The 16237-nt window shown below is 44.3% G+C and overlaps 1 pseudogene; it reads left to right on the top strand.

Moving 5' to 3' along the window:
• The window catches only part of LOC125136753 (glutamine synthetase-like), a 53772-nt pseudogene extending 38025 nt beyond the window's left edge, over positions 1-15747 (top strand).
• The last annotated feature ends 490 nt before the right edge of the window (positions 15748-16237 follow it).

The following is a 16237-nucleotide window of genomic DNA, read 5'->3' as shown; positions in this document are numbered from 1 at the left end:
AAGCAATGAGGTCCTGCTGTATAGCACAGGGAACTATATCTAATCACTTGTGACGGAACATGAGGGAGGATCCTGTGGGAAAAAAAAGACTATATAAGTGTATAACTGGGTCACTTCACTACAGAGCAGAAATTGACAGAACATTGTAAATCAATTATAACAAACCAATAAATTTAAATTTAAATAAATATATAAACAAATAGCTGCACAGGGAGTTTCCATTGTGGCTCAGTGGGTTAAGAACCTGACTGCGTCTATGAGGATGCAGGTTCAATCCCTGGCCTTGCTCAGTGGGTGAAGGATCTGGCGCTGGCGCAAGCTGCGGCCTAGATTTCAGATGCGGCTTGGATCTCATGTTGCTGTGGCTGTGGTGTAGGCCAGCACTTGCAGCTCCTATTCAACCCCTAGCCTGGGAACTTCCATATGCCACAGGTACGGCTATAAAAAGAAAAGGAGAAAAGAAAAAAAAAAATTAGCTGCATAAGATGAAGCCAAGGACTTTTGTCCCAGAACCTAATAACACGGGACCCTGGTGCAGAGTAGACAATTAAGTCTTTTTTTTTTTTTTTCTTTAATGAACAGAATGTACGATCAGGTCATAATTTGTTTTACTATTATTCTCTTACTGTGAGGTATATCAGGAACTCGTTTCCAGTTTGTCAAATACAAGTCTTATTTCTTTCCTGCAGAGCCTTCCTTTCTCAGTCAATTTCCCCAACGAACCCCTATACTCCGCTCTTTGCCCACTTCCCCCAAATCACACGCACTCTATCCTTCACTTACCATAAATCGGCCAGGGGTGTGTGGAGCAGGCCTGAGTGCCCAGCACTGGGTTAAAGAGAAAAGGCAAATCGTGCTCACGGTGGGTTAGCGTAGCTGGAAGCATGGGTCCCCTCTGAGCTGGGGCCCTGCGTGGACTTCAGAGGCAGCGTGTTCTGTCCACACTGCTGTCACCATCAAGTACCCTTCATCCTAAAATAGGGGCCCAGACCCTGGCCATTACTTCATCTCAGTGCGTAGGTTTTTTCATGTGAATTTAAACATTCAAACATCGTGAGCATGTAACATAAACACTCAACCCGCCACGGCATTTTAATGAGGTTCAACTGGGTTCAGCACTCCCACTACTTACAATCGTGCAAAAGCTTTTCGACCCAGATCACTTCCTTAGGCCTGGCCCGTCGCAGCCAAGACAAACTCTGTGTTTTCTGAGCACTTGAAAGTTTGGGGAGACTTATTCCAGGCAGATGGTGAACACCCACAGGGCCCTCCCCGGCTCTGCTTCGCTGGCCCAGCAGTTTGACTGAGCTTCTCAAAAACTCCTGGAGAGGAAATGACTGAGCGATAAACCATGATTGGGAGATGATGCTCCCCATGTGCCCTCGCCCTGCTCCTGTGCTTTGCTTTTTCTTTTTTTTTTTTTAAGGGCCACACCCACAGCATATGGAAGTTCCCAGGCTAGGGGTCGAATCAGAGCTGTAGTTGCCGGCCTACATCACAGCTACAGCGACGCCACATCCAAGCCGTATCTGAGACCTACGCCACAGCTCAGGGCAACACCAGATCCTTAACTTGCTGAGCGAGGCCAGGGATTGAACCCACGACCTCATGGATATTAGTTGGGTTCGTTACCACTGAGCCACAAGAACTCCCATGCTCCCTCACTTTTCACATTTCAGCCTCATCTGCGGCTCTTAGCCACTTGCCACAGAGCAAGGAAGGAGTTATTTCCATTTGACAGATGTGGCAACTGAGGTCTAGAAAGATAAAGTGACTTGTGCAAGGCCACACAACAAGGAACTAGTTGTCCAAGGTTTCTTCTACTAAACGGATTTAGGTACAGACTAAGCTGTTATAATAAAGAGGCTTTAAAATGTCCAGGACAGGAGTTTCCATCATGGCTCAGTGGTTAATGAATCTGACTAGGAACCATGGGGTTTCAGGTTCGATCCCTGGCTTTGCTCAGTGGGTTAAGGATCCGGCATTGCCATGAGCTATGGTGTGGGTTGCAAACAAGGCTCGGATCCCGAGTTGCTGTGGCTCTGGCGTAGGCTGGTGGCTACAGCTCCAATTCGACCCCTAACCTGGGAACCTCCATACGCCACGAGAGCAGCCCAAGAAATGGCAAAAAGACCAAAAAAAAAAAAAATTGTCCAGGACATGAGTAGGTGGTCTGGGCCATCAGGTGACTCTACCATCGTCAACATACAGCTTCCATTGCTGGGTCCAAAATGGCTTCTCCAGTGGTCCTTACCACCTGCCACAAGAAGGGGGAAGGGGAGAGGTCTCGGGTTCCTTATAGGGCCAACTCAAACATGGATCATGCCTACTCGCATTCCAGTGGCTGCAACGTAGTTGTACAGACATACCAAGAAGCACAGGAGGCTGGGTGGCATGAGCCCGGTTCAACCTCAGCTCTATCACGGAGAGAAGGGGAAGGGGTCTCAGTGGACAATCAGCACAGACATCATGGGTGATCCCAAAGGTGGCTGAGGAGGAAAGCTCAGGGAGGGCCCAGTTTCGGCGGCTCTGAGTAGCCTGGAGTTTGCTGCCTAATCACTCTGTCGCGCTCGTGGCCAGGCTCTTCTGGCCAGGGGATGGGGTTATGGTCCATACTGTCCCAGGCTGAGCATACACAAAAAACCAACACATGGAAACTGACCTTGACCACTAGGAGCTCACATTTTAAGGGGCAAAAAACATAAACAGGACATGCTGACCAAAGAACAAAGTATGAAACCAATAGATGCCTGAATGGCAAGACTTAGACCCATAGGAGACCAGGGTTTCCCTAGCAAGGGGCCAGGGCATCCAAGGATAAAGTGGAAATCCCTGAACTGGTCCTCAAGCCTTGTCTCCTTCCCCCCTTTCTTCCCATCACCTCCCCCTTACTCTCCCCACTCATCCTCTAAACATGACCTGCATTCACCTCTCTCCTTTGCTCTGCCAGCTTAGCTCAGATGACATCTCCTTATCAAGAGTTCCCTGAATCTCTCAAACAAAAATTCGTCTCCTTTGTCTCTATAATACCAAAGTACTTTAAAAATAATTTTTTTATAGCTACACCCACAACATACGGAAGTTCCTGGGCTAGGGATTGAATCTGAGCTGCAGCTGCGGCAACACCAGATCCTTAACCCACTGCACCAGGCTAGGATGGAATCCTCACCTTTGCAGCAAACCAAGCTGTTGCAATTGGATTCTTAACCCACTGTGCCACAGTGGGAACTCCTGATATGCATATTAAAAAGTACTTTGGGGAGTTCCCATGGTGGTTCAGTGGTTAACAAGCCTGACTAGTATCCACAAGGACGAAAGTTCAATCCCTGTCCTTGCTCAGTGGGTTAAGAATTCAGCATTGCCGTGAGCTATGGTGTAGGTCACAGATGCAGGCGGCTTGGATCCCTTGTTATTGTGGCTGTAGTGTAGGTCAGCAGCTACAGCTCCAATTCAACCCCTAGCCTAAGAACCTTCTTATGCTGTGGGTGCTGCCCTAAAAAGACAAGAGATAAATAAATAAATAAATAAATAAATAAATAAATAAATAAATAAAAAGTGCTTTGGGGAGTTCCCACTGTGGCACAGTGGGTTAAGAATCTGACTATAGGGAGTTCCCGCCATGGCTCAGTGGTTAACAAATCTGACTAGGAACCATGAGGTTGCCTTGCTCAGTGGGTTAAGGATCTGGCGTTGCCGTGAGCTGTGGTGTAGGTTGCAGACGTGGCTCGGATCCCACGTTGCTGTGGCTCTAGCGTAGGTGGGTGGCTACAGCTCTGATTCAACCCCTTGCCTGGGAACATCCATATGCTGTGGGAGAGGCCCTAGAAAAGGCAAAAAGCCAAAAAAAAAAAAAAAGAATCTGTGGTGGTTTGGGTCACTGCAGAGTAGAGTGTTCAATCTGAGCTCATCGCAGCAGGTTAAAGGATCAGGTGTTGCCACAGCTGCAGCATAGGTCACAGTTGTGGCTGGGATTCAATCCCTGACCTGAGAACTTCCATGTGCCACAGGTGCGGCCATTAAAAAAATGCATATCAAATCATTTATTGCATTGTATGTATTGTGATCAGTTGGGCATAAATGTGTCCCTCACTCTATCTAGAATAAGAATTTCACCAAATCTTGTACACCAGTGCTTAACACAGTAAAGTACCTGGAAAATAATGTGGGTTAAACAAATGAGTGACCCTTAAAATGACCCTCAAAATTGGGTCTTACATAGCGCCCTACATCTCCTGCACAATGTGTAGACAATGCCTAGTATGTAGTTGGTGCTCAGTAAATGGAGTTTGACCAACTTAACTTGAACTTAGTTAAAGAGATGTGCTATCAGGAACAGCAAAGATGGGGCCCAGAAGGCACGACTCACATGATGCCAACTCAGTCCAGTTGCCCTGATCAGATTTTCATAGCCTCTAGTTCCCATAGGTCCAGCTTGGTCTGCCCAGCAGATGCGAAGCTTGTGATACATGCAGCAGAGTTTGTCTGGAGTTGGGGCTAACCTCGCTGCTTTTTGGCTCCTACCCCTTTTCTCTCCCCACACTCACTCCCCAAGGCTCAGTCCTTGTCCTGCAGCTCTGGTCCTCACCCACCATCCGCCAGGGAGTCTCGGGTCCTTAACAGGACACTACTGGGTCTCTTTGTATTCAGGGTCTCTTTCATGCCAAGCATACCACCCAGCACTAAGGCAGAGTAGTGAACTGGAACAAAAAGATCCCTGCCCACATGACATGTAACACCTAGCAGGAGATCATACTAAGCTAAATGACCCCAAAGTGACATGCTCAGGTGCAACTGCCACCTGGAGAGTAGCTTCTGCCTTCAGGACCCCAAGCACTTCACACTCAGCATGTCTTCCCTCTGGAACCAGGATTCAGAGAACATGCATGTGTATTCACCATCCGAGTCCCAGACCTGCCTCCTGCCAGCCGTGAGCACATCCGTTATCCTCTCCAAACCTGTCCCTCATCTCTAAAATGAGGTCAGTGACAACATCTGTTCTGCCTTCCTTTCAGAGTTAGATGAGGACTTAAGGTGTGTGAAAGAGCTCTAACAACTGTGATAAATGTTGCTCTTAGAGCTGTAATAAATGGTGCTTATTACTGTTGTTATCATTAGTATTGTTATTCCTAAGTAACCCTTCCTCCTAATTTTTCCCCTCTGATTGTCAAGGGTGCTAGCATTCTCCCAGTTCCCCTGCCAGAAGTGATCTGTTGTTTCTCTCTCTAAATCTTTTCTCTCCTTCATCAGATACTGAAGCTTCCTGAGGGCAGCATAGCTCAGAGGCCTCCATCCCCCTGGCTACAATGATTGGCTCAAAGAATGGGCACATGACCCAAGCCAGCCAATAGGAATCCTTCTGGGATTTTCTCACCAAAGCTATGAAAGAAATAGTCCCTTTCTGGTGAGAGGGTATGATTTGGGGGCTCCAGCAACAACTGATACCTGTCATGTGAAGACAGCTTGTCTAAAGAGTAAGCCAGACAGAGTCAAGAGGTGGAGGGAAAAAAAAACTATCCTGGATCACACCGTTCCTAAACCCAGATGCAACCCAACCTCCTGGGCACACAAATGAAGGTAAGCTCTCTTTTACGTAAGCTTATTGAGTTGGGTTTCTATCATGCAAAAATGGAAGACTCCTGACCAGTTCAGGCCAATTTCTATTTGTCCATTTGTTTCAACCCCAGCATTTGATCCATTGGAGCTTAAACAAAGCCCCTTCCACTACATGGTTCTGCCACCATCCTGGCCAGACTCCGTCTCACACCTGGAGGCAGCCTGGTGGGGAGAGCTGAGGGATTAGAGCCAGATAGAGCTAGAGTGAATCCCAGCTCCAATACTCATCGATCATGTGATCTTGGGCTTCTTTGGCCCTCAGCACTTTCGTCTATAAGACGCAACAACTAATCCATACCATTCATGACTATTATGAATATGAAATAAAAAGATATCTATTAGGGCCTGGTGGACTCAATAAGAGGCAGATAGGGATTTCCCTGGTAGTCCAGTGGGTAGGATTCCATGCTTTCACTGCTGCAGCCTGGATTCAATCCCTGGTCTGAAATCTAGACCTGGGCTTGGGACTGAGAATCCCACCTTGAGCCATTGCATGCCATGGCAAGAGAGAAAGAAAGGAGGGAGGGAAGGAAGGAAGGAAGGAAGGTAGGAAGGAAGGAAAAGAGAGAGAGAGAAAAGAAAGAACGCAAGAGAAAGGAAAGAAGAAATAACGAAAGAAAGAAAGAAAGAAAAGAAAGAAAGAAAGAAAGAAAGAAAGGAAGGAAGGAAGGAAGGAAGGAAGGAAGGAAGGAAGAAGAAAGAAAGAAAGAAAGAAAAACAGCTATAATTGTCATAAAAATATAGTGACCTCCTAAATTTGAAAGTAGGGAGAAAGCAATGCATTGATCCCGTTTTCAGTTGGAGGCCCTGATTATCTTTCTCTGAGCACAAACATTAAAAAATGACCATAGCCCAGTCGGAGAAAATGGGGCCCTGGCAGCTGCGGATGCTTGGGAGTCACTGGGTAGAACAGGAGATGACAGAAGTGCTGGAAAAAGGGATGCTTGGGCAGGGATAGCCTCCCAAGAACCACGCAGCCAATCAGAGGCAAGTACCTAGAGACACCAAGCCAGGGGAGGTTGGGGCTGGGATAAAGGTCTGGTCCCGAGAAATAAGGAGAATCCTCTCCCAGGAGACGTTGAGGACGGGGTCACTGCTTAGGAACTCAGTAGATTCTTGATTGGCTATGAGTCTATAGTTTGCAGGCTCTCTGCAAAATACCAAATTGGCATCTACCATTTCCTTTTCACCACCAATGATCTGGCTCATTGTTCCTGAAGGAAGAAAACAGCACTAGGAGGCTGGTGTCTGGGTCTATGACCTCATTTGCAGTTGGCGGGCTCTGTGACCTTGGGAAAGCAGTCTCCCAACTCTGGCCCTTTGTTCCTTCACCTGCTTAGAGGGATGGAAAATGGGAGGTGGCTGATGTTCTTTCAATTCCCTTCCAGAGCTAACATTCCAAGTCCAGGCCACCCTCAAGCCTTAAGGGGTTAATCAGGCTGGGCCCAGCCCCCCACCACCCAGACCACACCAAGGGCTTTTGTTTGCAAAGAACCCCAGGTAGGGTGTGGGGAGGGTGCAGCCTCCCCAGTCTCCCTAGATGTTTATCCTGAGAGGAATGATGGGGTGTGCATGAAGGTAGGCAGCCCTGGGGACATTCTCCTTGCTGGACAGTGCTGCCTCTGTGACACCTCCACGTGGAGAAAGGTGAACCAGGAGCTAGGGGGTGAACGTCCCTGTTTAACAGCTTTCCGTTTGTTTACCCAAAAAATATTGTTCCATCATAAAAATTCCCAAAATAGTTCCTTCCCTGGCCAGACTGACTGGCGGGCGCCCAGCTTGGAAGCCCAGCCTTGCTGGAGACACACTCTCAGGGAGGCAAAATTAGCCAGGAAAGTTGGGGGCTGCAGTTTGGGGACCACCAGCTCCACACATCCTGTGGGGTGCAACACAGGGTCTAGAGCCACAGAAGCCTCTCTCGGGGTGGGGAGCGGGAGGGTCCTAAGGGCAGTGACAGGATTTTCTGAGGCTCAGCAAGTTTATTTTTAGCTAAGAAGGGCTTGAAGGGGATTGAGGGGTGGGTCTCATCAGCTGGAGGTGGGAAAAATGCTTTGCCCTCTGCTGGAATGGTCTCTCCCACACTCATATTCTGGCACCTTCTCATCCCACAGTTCTCAACTTTAAGCAGCTATTAAAGCCCTCCCCTGAAAATGACTCAAACGCGGGCCACAGCTCTTCAGTCTCAAAAGATTCTTCCTTCTCCCTTTGGAGAACTTACCACAGTTTGTACTTAGACATATGAATATCAGTCTTTCCATGGTCTATAAGGTTCTGGGGCAGAGAACATTGCTCAGAACTTATCCCCAGTACCTTGCACAGAGTAGGTGCTCAGTAAGGATCCTTCCCATTTATGAAATAACTTAATAACTTGCTTAATGTTTAGAAAACCTAATTAATTTGTTCCAAGGTCACACAACTCACAAGTGTCAGAGGTGGAATTTGAACGCAAGTCTGTCTGACTCCAAAATCCAGGTCTTAATCTCCACTGTCCTGCTCCACATGATCCATGAGCCTGGACGAGTCACAGAATTGAGAGGGCACTGAGCAGCCATAGGTGCATCTTCTCTGTCATTATCTTCCTGTCCCATGGTGGGGAAGAAGGAAGGTGTATAAGTTGTCCCCAAGAAGATTCAATTCTTGGCCCAGTATCTCACATGTAATAGGTGCTCAGTAAGTAAGTGTTGGGCCAGTATTCCCTCTGCCAGGGACCCCTGACATCTCCTGGTGACATACCAGTCTTGTGGGGACCTGTTTCCATTTGGGGATGAAAGAATAAAGGAGAGGGACGTATAAAAATGATTCCACCCCATCCCTCTAACTTAGTTCTCCTGTCTCCCCACCCCAACCTAACTGGAGCAGGACCCCAAATGGGAAAATGACCCTGTTAGCCATTCTCATTGGTGACTTACTACAGCAGCCCACAGCTTCCAGCTTCAAGCAAAGGTGGGCACACCCCTCCCAGTCTCCTCAAAGGTCCTATGTTTATACCCAGACCTACCCCATTCCAACCTCCCCATACCTTAAAATTTCATAACCTTATGCAAAGTGGAAACAAATTCACCTTAGAATTTAATAACTTCATCAATGGACTGATCCTCTAGATAGAAAATCAATAAGGCAACAGAGATCCTAAATCACACAATAGAAAAGTTAGACCTAATTGACATTTTAAGGACATTACATCCAAAAAAGTCAGAATATACATTCTCCTCAAGTGCACATGGGACATTCCCAGGGATCAATCACATACTGGGGCACAAAGCTAACCTCAACAAATTTAAGAGTATAGAAATTATTTCAAGTATCTTCTCTTACCACAATGGCATGAAACTAGAAATCAACCACAGGAAAAGATGTGAGAAAAAACTGACTACATGGAGACTAAACGACATGCTACTAAAACACCAATGGGTCAATGAGGAAATCAAAAAGGAAATTAAAAAATACCTCAAAACAAATGATATTGAAAACACAACATTCAAAATATATGGGATGCTTCAAAAACAGTGTTCAGAGGGAAGTTCATAGAAATACAGGCCTTCCTCAAAAAAGAAGAAAAATCTAAAATCAACAACTTAACCCACCACCTCAAAGAGTTAGAAAAAGAAGAACAATCAAAACCTAAAGTCAGCAGAAGGAAGGAAATCATAAAGATCAGAGAGGAAATCAATAAAATAGAGATTCAAAAACAATAGAAAAAAATCAATAAAACCAAGAGCTGGTTCTTTGAAAAGGAAAACAAAATTGACAAACCTCTGGCCAGACTCACCAAGAAGAGGAGAGAAAAAGCCCAAATAAACAAAATAAGAAATGAAAAAGGTGAAATCTCAATGGATATTGCAGAAATACAAAAAAAACCATAAAAGAATACTATGAATAATTATATGACAACAAATTTGACAACCTAGAAGAAATGTGCAACTTTCTAGAGACTTAGAGCCCACCAAAACTGAATTAAGAAGAACTAGATCTCGGGAGTTCCCGTCGTGGCGCAGTGGTTAATGAATCCGACTAGGAACCATGAGGTTGCGGGTTCGGTCCCTGCCCTTGCTCAGTGGGTTAAGGGTCCGGCGTTGCCGTGAGCTGTGGTGTAGGTTGCAGACGCAGCTCGGATCCCTCGTTGCTGTGGGTCTGGCGTAGGCCGGTGGCTACAGCTCCGATTCGACTCTTAGCCTGGGAACCTCCATATGCCGCGGGAGCGGCCCAAGAAATAGCAAAAAGACAAAAAAAAGAAAAGAAAAGAAAAGAAGAACTAGATCTGAGTTGCTGTGACTATGGCGTAGGGTGGTGGCTACAGCTCCTATTCAGCTCCTAGCCAGGAACTTCCATGGGCTGAGGGTGCAACCCTAAAATAGCAAAAAAAAAAAAAAAAGAGAGAGAGAGAGAGAGAAAGAGAAATAAATCAACTAAACAGATGGGTCACTAGAAATGAAATTGAATATGTAATAAAAACACTCCCTACAAACAAAAAGTCCAGGACCAGATAGCTTCACAGGCAAATTCTACCATACAAAGAAGAACTTATACCAATCCTTCTTAAACTTTTCCAAAAGACTGAAGAAGGAACACTCCCAAAGACATTCTATGAAGCCACCATCACCCTAATACCAAAACCAAAGATACTACCAAAAAAGAAAATTATAGGCCAATATCTTTGATGAATATAGATGAAAAATTCTCAACAAAATTTTAGCCAGCTGAATCCAACAACATATAAATAAGGTCATGAACCATGACCAAGGTGGGAATCATCCCAAATTCACAAAGATGGTTCAACATACACAAATCAATCAACGTCATACACCACATTGACAAAAGAAAAGTCAAAAACCACATGGTCATCTCAATAGATGCACAAAAATCATTTGACAAAGTCCAATATCCATTCATGATAAAAACCCTTATCAAAGTGTGTATGAAGGAACATACCTTAACATAATAAAATCTACTTATGACAAACCCACAGCAAATATAATACTCAATGGAGAAAAGCTGAAAGCCTTCCCCCTAAAATCTGGAACAAGACAAGGATACCCACTCTCACCACTTTTGTTCAACATAGTCTTGGAAGACCTAGCCACAGCCATCAGACAAACAAAAGAAATAAAAGGTATCCAAACTGGAAGAGAAGAGGTAAAATTGTCACTCTATAAAGGTGACATGATACTATATATAGAAAACCCTAAGGACTCCACACAAAAACTACTTGAACTGATCAAAGAATTTAGCAAAGTAGCAGGATACAAGATTAACATCCAGAAATTTGTTGCATTTCTGTATACTAACAATGAAATATTAGAAAAGGAACATGGAGTTCCCACCGTGGTGCGGTGGTTAACGAATCCGACTAGGAACCATGAGGTTGCGGCGTTCGGTCCCTGCCCTTGCTCAGTGGGTTAATGATCCGGCGTTGCTGTGAGCTGTGGTGTAGGTTGCAGACGCAGCTCGGATCCGACGTTGCTGTGGCTCTGGCATAGGCCAGTGGCTACAGCTCCTGATTCGACCCCTAGCCTGGGAACCTCCATATGCCACGGGAGCGGCCCAAAGAAATAGCAAAAACACACAAAAAAAAAAGAAAGAAAAGGAACATAAAAATACAACACCTTTTAAAATCACACCCCCCCAAAAATTAAATACCTAGGAATAAACCTGATCAAGAAGGTGAAAGATTTATATGATGAGAACTATAAGACATTAATCAAGGAAATTAAAGAGGATTCAAAGAAATGAAAAGATATCCCATGTTCCTGGATTAGAAGAATTAACATTGTAAAAATGGCCATACTACCCAAGGCAATCTACAAATTCAATGCAATCCCTATCAAATTACCCATGACATTTTTCACAGAACTAGAACAAACAATCCAAAAATTTATATGCTACCATAAAAGACCCAGAATTGCCAAAGCAATCCTGAGGAACAAAAACCAAGCAGGAGGCTTAACTCTCCCAGAATTCAGGCAATATTACAAAGCCACAATAATCAAGACAGTGTGGTACTGGCACCAAAACGGACATACAGACCAATGAAGCAGAATAGAAAACAGAGTAGAATGACCATCACTAGTAAGTTCACAAATAACAAATGCTGGAGAGGGTGTGGAGAAAAGGGAACCTTCATGCACTCTTGGTGGGAATGTAAATTGGTATAACCACTATGGAAAACAGTATGGAGGTAATTTAGAAAACTAAATATAGAGCTGCCATATGACCCAGCAATCCCCCTCTTGGGTATATATCTGGACAAAACTTTCCTTGAAAAAGACACATGCACCCCTATGTTCATTGCAGCACTATTTACAATAGCCAAGACATGGAAAAAACCTAAATGTCCATCAATAAATGATTGGATTAAGAAGATGTGGTACATATATACAATGGAATACTACTCAGCCCCAAAAAAGAACAAAATAATGCCATTTGCAGCAACATGGATCGAACTAGAGACTCACATATTAAGTGAAGTAAGTCAGAAAGAGGAAGACAAATACCATAAGATTTCACATATATCTGGAATCTAATATATGGCACAAACGAACCTTTCCACAGAAAATAAACTCATGGACTTGGAGAACAGACTTGTGGTTGCCAAGGGGGTGGAGGGGGTGGACTGGGAGTTTGGGATTAATAGATGCAAACTCTTGCATTTGGAGTGGATAAGCAATGAGATCCTGCTGTGTAGCACAGGGAACTATACCTAGTCACTTGTGATGGAACATGATGGAGGATAATGTGAGAAAAAGAATATATATGTATATGTGACTGAGTCACTTTGCTGTACAGTAGAAGTTGACAGAACACTGTAAATCAACTATAATGGAAAAGACAAAAACCATATAAACTTTTAAAAATGAAAAATTAAAAAATACCAATGCCAAAAAAAAAAAGAGTTTAATAACTTCAGGGAGTTCCCCTTGTGGCTCAGGGGGTTACGAACCTGACTAGTACCCATGAGGATGCAGGTTCTATCCTTGGCCTTGCTCATTGGGTCAGGAATCTGGCATTGCCGTGAGCTGCAGTGTAGGTTGCAGACGTGGCTCAGATCCCGCATTGCTGTGGCTGTGGTGCAGGCTGGCAGCTGCAGCTCTGATTCTCAACCTCTAGCCTGGGAACTTCCATATGCCGCCAGTGTGGCTCTAAAGAGCAAAAAAGAAAAAAGAAAGAATTTAAAAACTTCAGTTTACTTAATGAAACAAATCCACCATAGAATAAAACGCTAATTTTGTTGATCTAGAATATGAAATCTAAGTGAATAGACTGGCTTGCCTTGCAAACTAGCTTCAAAACAAGCCCCCACCACATTCTGGGAAGAGAGAGAGCGAAAGCGCTATGAAGAGTGAAGATGCTGCCTCAAGCCATTCCCCCCTCAGCGAGCAGAGGCTCCACAGAAGGAGGAACAAATGTCAGATATTCCCTCAGCAGCTGGTTTCAGGTCCTCCAACAATTAGCATCTTTTGGTTTGGCACCTCGAGCGGATTCTGATGTAAGAAGATGTGTGCGTTTTCATAGATCTTGCTCCTAAATTTAAGACAACAACTTTGTGATACACAAAGCCATGCATACATCCCATTTTAGGAGGGAAGTTATTTTCAAGGGATAATTTTACAGAACATGCTTTTCTTCTTTACATACTGACTTTAGGACCTGACCTCCACTTAGCATCCAACAATACTGTCGTTCACATTCATTGTGGGGAAATCAGACCATAGATCCAAACCAGGAAAAAAACAATCCCCTGGAATCCCACCACTCAGGGATAACTACCAAGCACTTTTGAAGGGCTTTTTTCAAGGCAGGTGTGTACAAATGAATATTTACTTTATCCATATTTTCTAAATGAAAAACTGGAAAGAAGATGGTCTTTTGAAATCTAGAAGTTGTCATTTTTTTTTTAAACGTCTTTTCTTTAAGAATACAGTGGGCTTGATTCTCGGCTTCTCAAACGCCCTTCCATACTCTGGGCCAATTTTCCACACTGTTAATATTTGTATCAGAAAACCCCCTGGCATCCTCAATTCTAAGCAGGTGAGAGTCAGAATCATTCCCAGTGGAAAAGGGCCCAAAGGAAGGAGGATGCATTTTTTTTCTTCTTTTCAGTTGGCCTCCGGTTAGCCCTGTAGGAAGCAGACCCAAGAAGACGGAATCACTTCCATAAATCACACCTATACTCTGTCTCCCCTGCTGCGTGATGCTGAGCCATCATCATCATGGTACAGACGGTACCACGTACCATTGGGTCCAGATGGTACCCAACACTTGTACCATCTAGAAACAAGTAGGCTCATCACCATGTCCTCTTGAGACCAGATGACACAAGGAGAAACTGAAGGAACACTTTGGCTGAGGGAGCGATTTAGAAAATGAACGCTCTCCTCTTGTCCCAATCAAACCATTTCTAGCCTCAGCTTCTTTTCGCAGTTGAGAAGAAAGGGATAATTTTGGCAAAGTGGAGTATCTGGGTAGCACCCCCAGCCACCTTGCCTCTCCTTCTGCACCCCGTCCTCGCCACCTGCCCACCCTGCTGCCCACTGGCCACTCAGGACACCTTCACCACGGCCACCTCAGCCAGTCCCACTTGAACGAAAGCATCCAGCAAGTGGACATGTGCCTGCCTTAGGATGAGAAAGCCCAAGCTACGTGAATCTGGATTAACAGTGCTAGAGGAGTTGCCCAAGTGGCACTTTGATGGCTCTAGACTTTTCAGTCTGAAGGCTCCAAGAGCGACATGTATCTTCTCCCTGCTACTATGCTTCAGGATGCTGTCTTCAAGGACCCCAATAAGCTGGTGTTCTGTGAAGTCTTCAGATGCAACTGAAAGCCCACAGAGACCAGTTGAAGGCACACGTGTAAACAGATCACAGACATGGTGAGAAACCAGCATTCCTGGTTTGGAGCGGAGCAGGAATATACTCTCACAGACACAGACGAGTACCCTTCGCTTGGCTTTCCAAGCGCTTCCCTGGGCCCCCAGGTCCATACGGCTGCCATGGGAGTAGACAAAGCTTGTGGCAGGGGTATTGTGGAGGCTCACTACCAGGCCTGCTTGTACACCGATGTCAAGGTTGCAGGGACAGAGAGTTCCCTGGTGGCCTAGAGGTTAAGGATTTGGCATTGTCACTGCAGTTGCTCAGGTTCAATTCCTGAACCAGGAACTTCCACATGCCATGCATGCAGCAAAAAAAATAATAAATAAATAAATTGTGTGTGTTTGTGTGTGTGTGTGTATAATCTTTTTATATATAATCTTTTATAATATAGAATAATTATATATAATTATTATAATTGTAATTCATAATTGTATATATAATATATAATTTATAATATTTTATAATAATATACAGAATAATTATATAATTATATTATTTTATATTATAATTTATATATTATATAATTTATATATAATCGTTTATAATAATATACAGAATAACTATATATTATAATTTTATGTTATTTTATATATAATATATAATTTATACAATCTTTTATAATAATATATAATATTTATAATTATATATAATTGTAATAATTATGTATTATAATTACATATATAATCTTTTATATGTATATATAAAAGATTGCAAGGGCAGAATGCCAAGGTCATGCCTGCCTAGTGGGAGTTCCAGAAAAGACCCTGCGAAAGGATGGACGTGGGACATCACGTCCATCCTTTCGCAGGATGGTCCATTTCATCAGGCATCATCTATGCGAAGACTTCGGAATGAGAGCAACCTGAGATCCTAAGCCCATCCCTGGAACCTGGAATGGTGCAGGCTGCAGCACCAACCTCAGCACCAAGGTACCTCCTGAGGTATCTTGAGGAGGCTTGTGGAGAAGCTGCATAAGTGGAGCCTATGATCCAGGGGGACCTGGGTAACGCCTGGTACTTACCTGGACTCCACGGAAACCTCCAACATCAATGACTTTTCTGCTGGGGTGGCCAACCGTGGTGCTAGCATCTGATTCCTCGGACTGTCAGCCAAGAAAAGAAGGGTTCCTATGAAGACTGTCACCCCTCTGCCAACTGTGAGCCCTTTTCAGGAACAGAAGCCTTCATCCACGTGTCTTTACAGCACAACTGGCAGTGAGCCCATCCAGTACAAGAACTACGACTTGCAGCCATCCAAGCCCTCCTAATTCTGCATCCCATTCCCATGCTGGCTTACCCCTCTCTCAATTGTCCTAATAGCTGTAATTCAAAGGACAGGGTATCAAGGTCTTTTTTTTTATTCCTAAAGAGAGAGAGAACTTGAAGAGCAATAGGGTTCAGTGTTGAGTACTAACTAGGAAAAAAAAATATGTTCAATACACTATGTATTTTCTAAGGGCCTGGGTCCATTTCACTTCACTTTCTTCAGTGTTTGGTGGTTGCAAATCTAGTCCAAGATTGACTGCAGATTTGCAAAATCAGTGGTTTTGATTAAGCATTTGGACTTTGATCTTTGAATGGAATTAACCTTAAAAAGAAAACAGCGCTGCTTAGATGAAAGAAATCACCAGCCCCTCGCTCTCTTGAGCATAGAGTTACTTCTACGCCATGGCCAAGTGACTACTAAGGAATTTGATAATTACCTTTCCAGTTAGAATAGCACATATTCACTGCTCAGATTCAAGAATTTATTTAAAA

Source organism: Phacochoerus africanus, chromosome 9, assembly GCF_016906955.1.
Source record: "Phacochoerus africanus isolate WHEZ1 chromosome 9, ROS_Pafr_v1, whole genome shotgun sequence".
In the NCBI taxonomy this organism is placed as follows: Eukaryota; Metazoa; Chordata; class Mammalia; order Artiodactyla; family Suidae; genus Phacochoerus; species Phacochoerus africanus.
The sequence above is the reverse complement of the archived record's forward strand: the minus strand, read 5'-3'. Positions and strand labels throughout refer to the sequence as shown.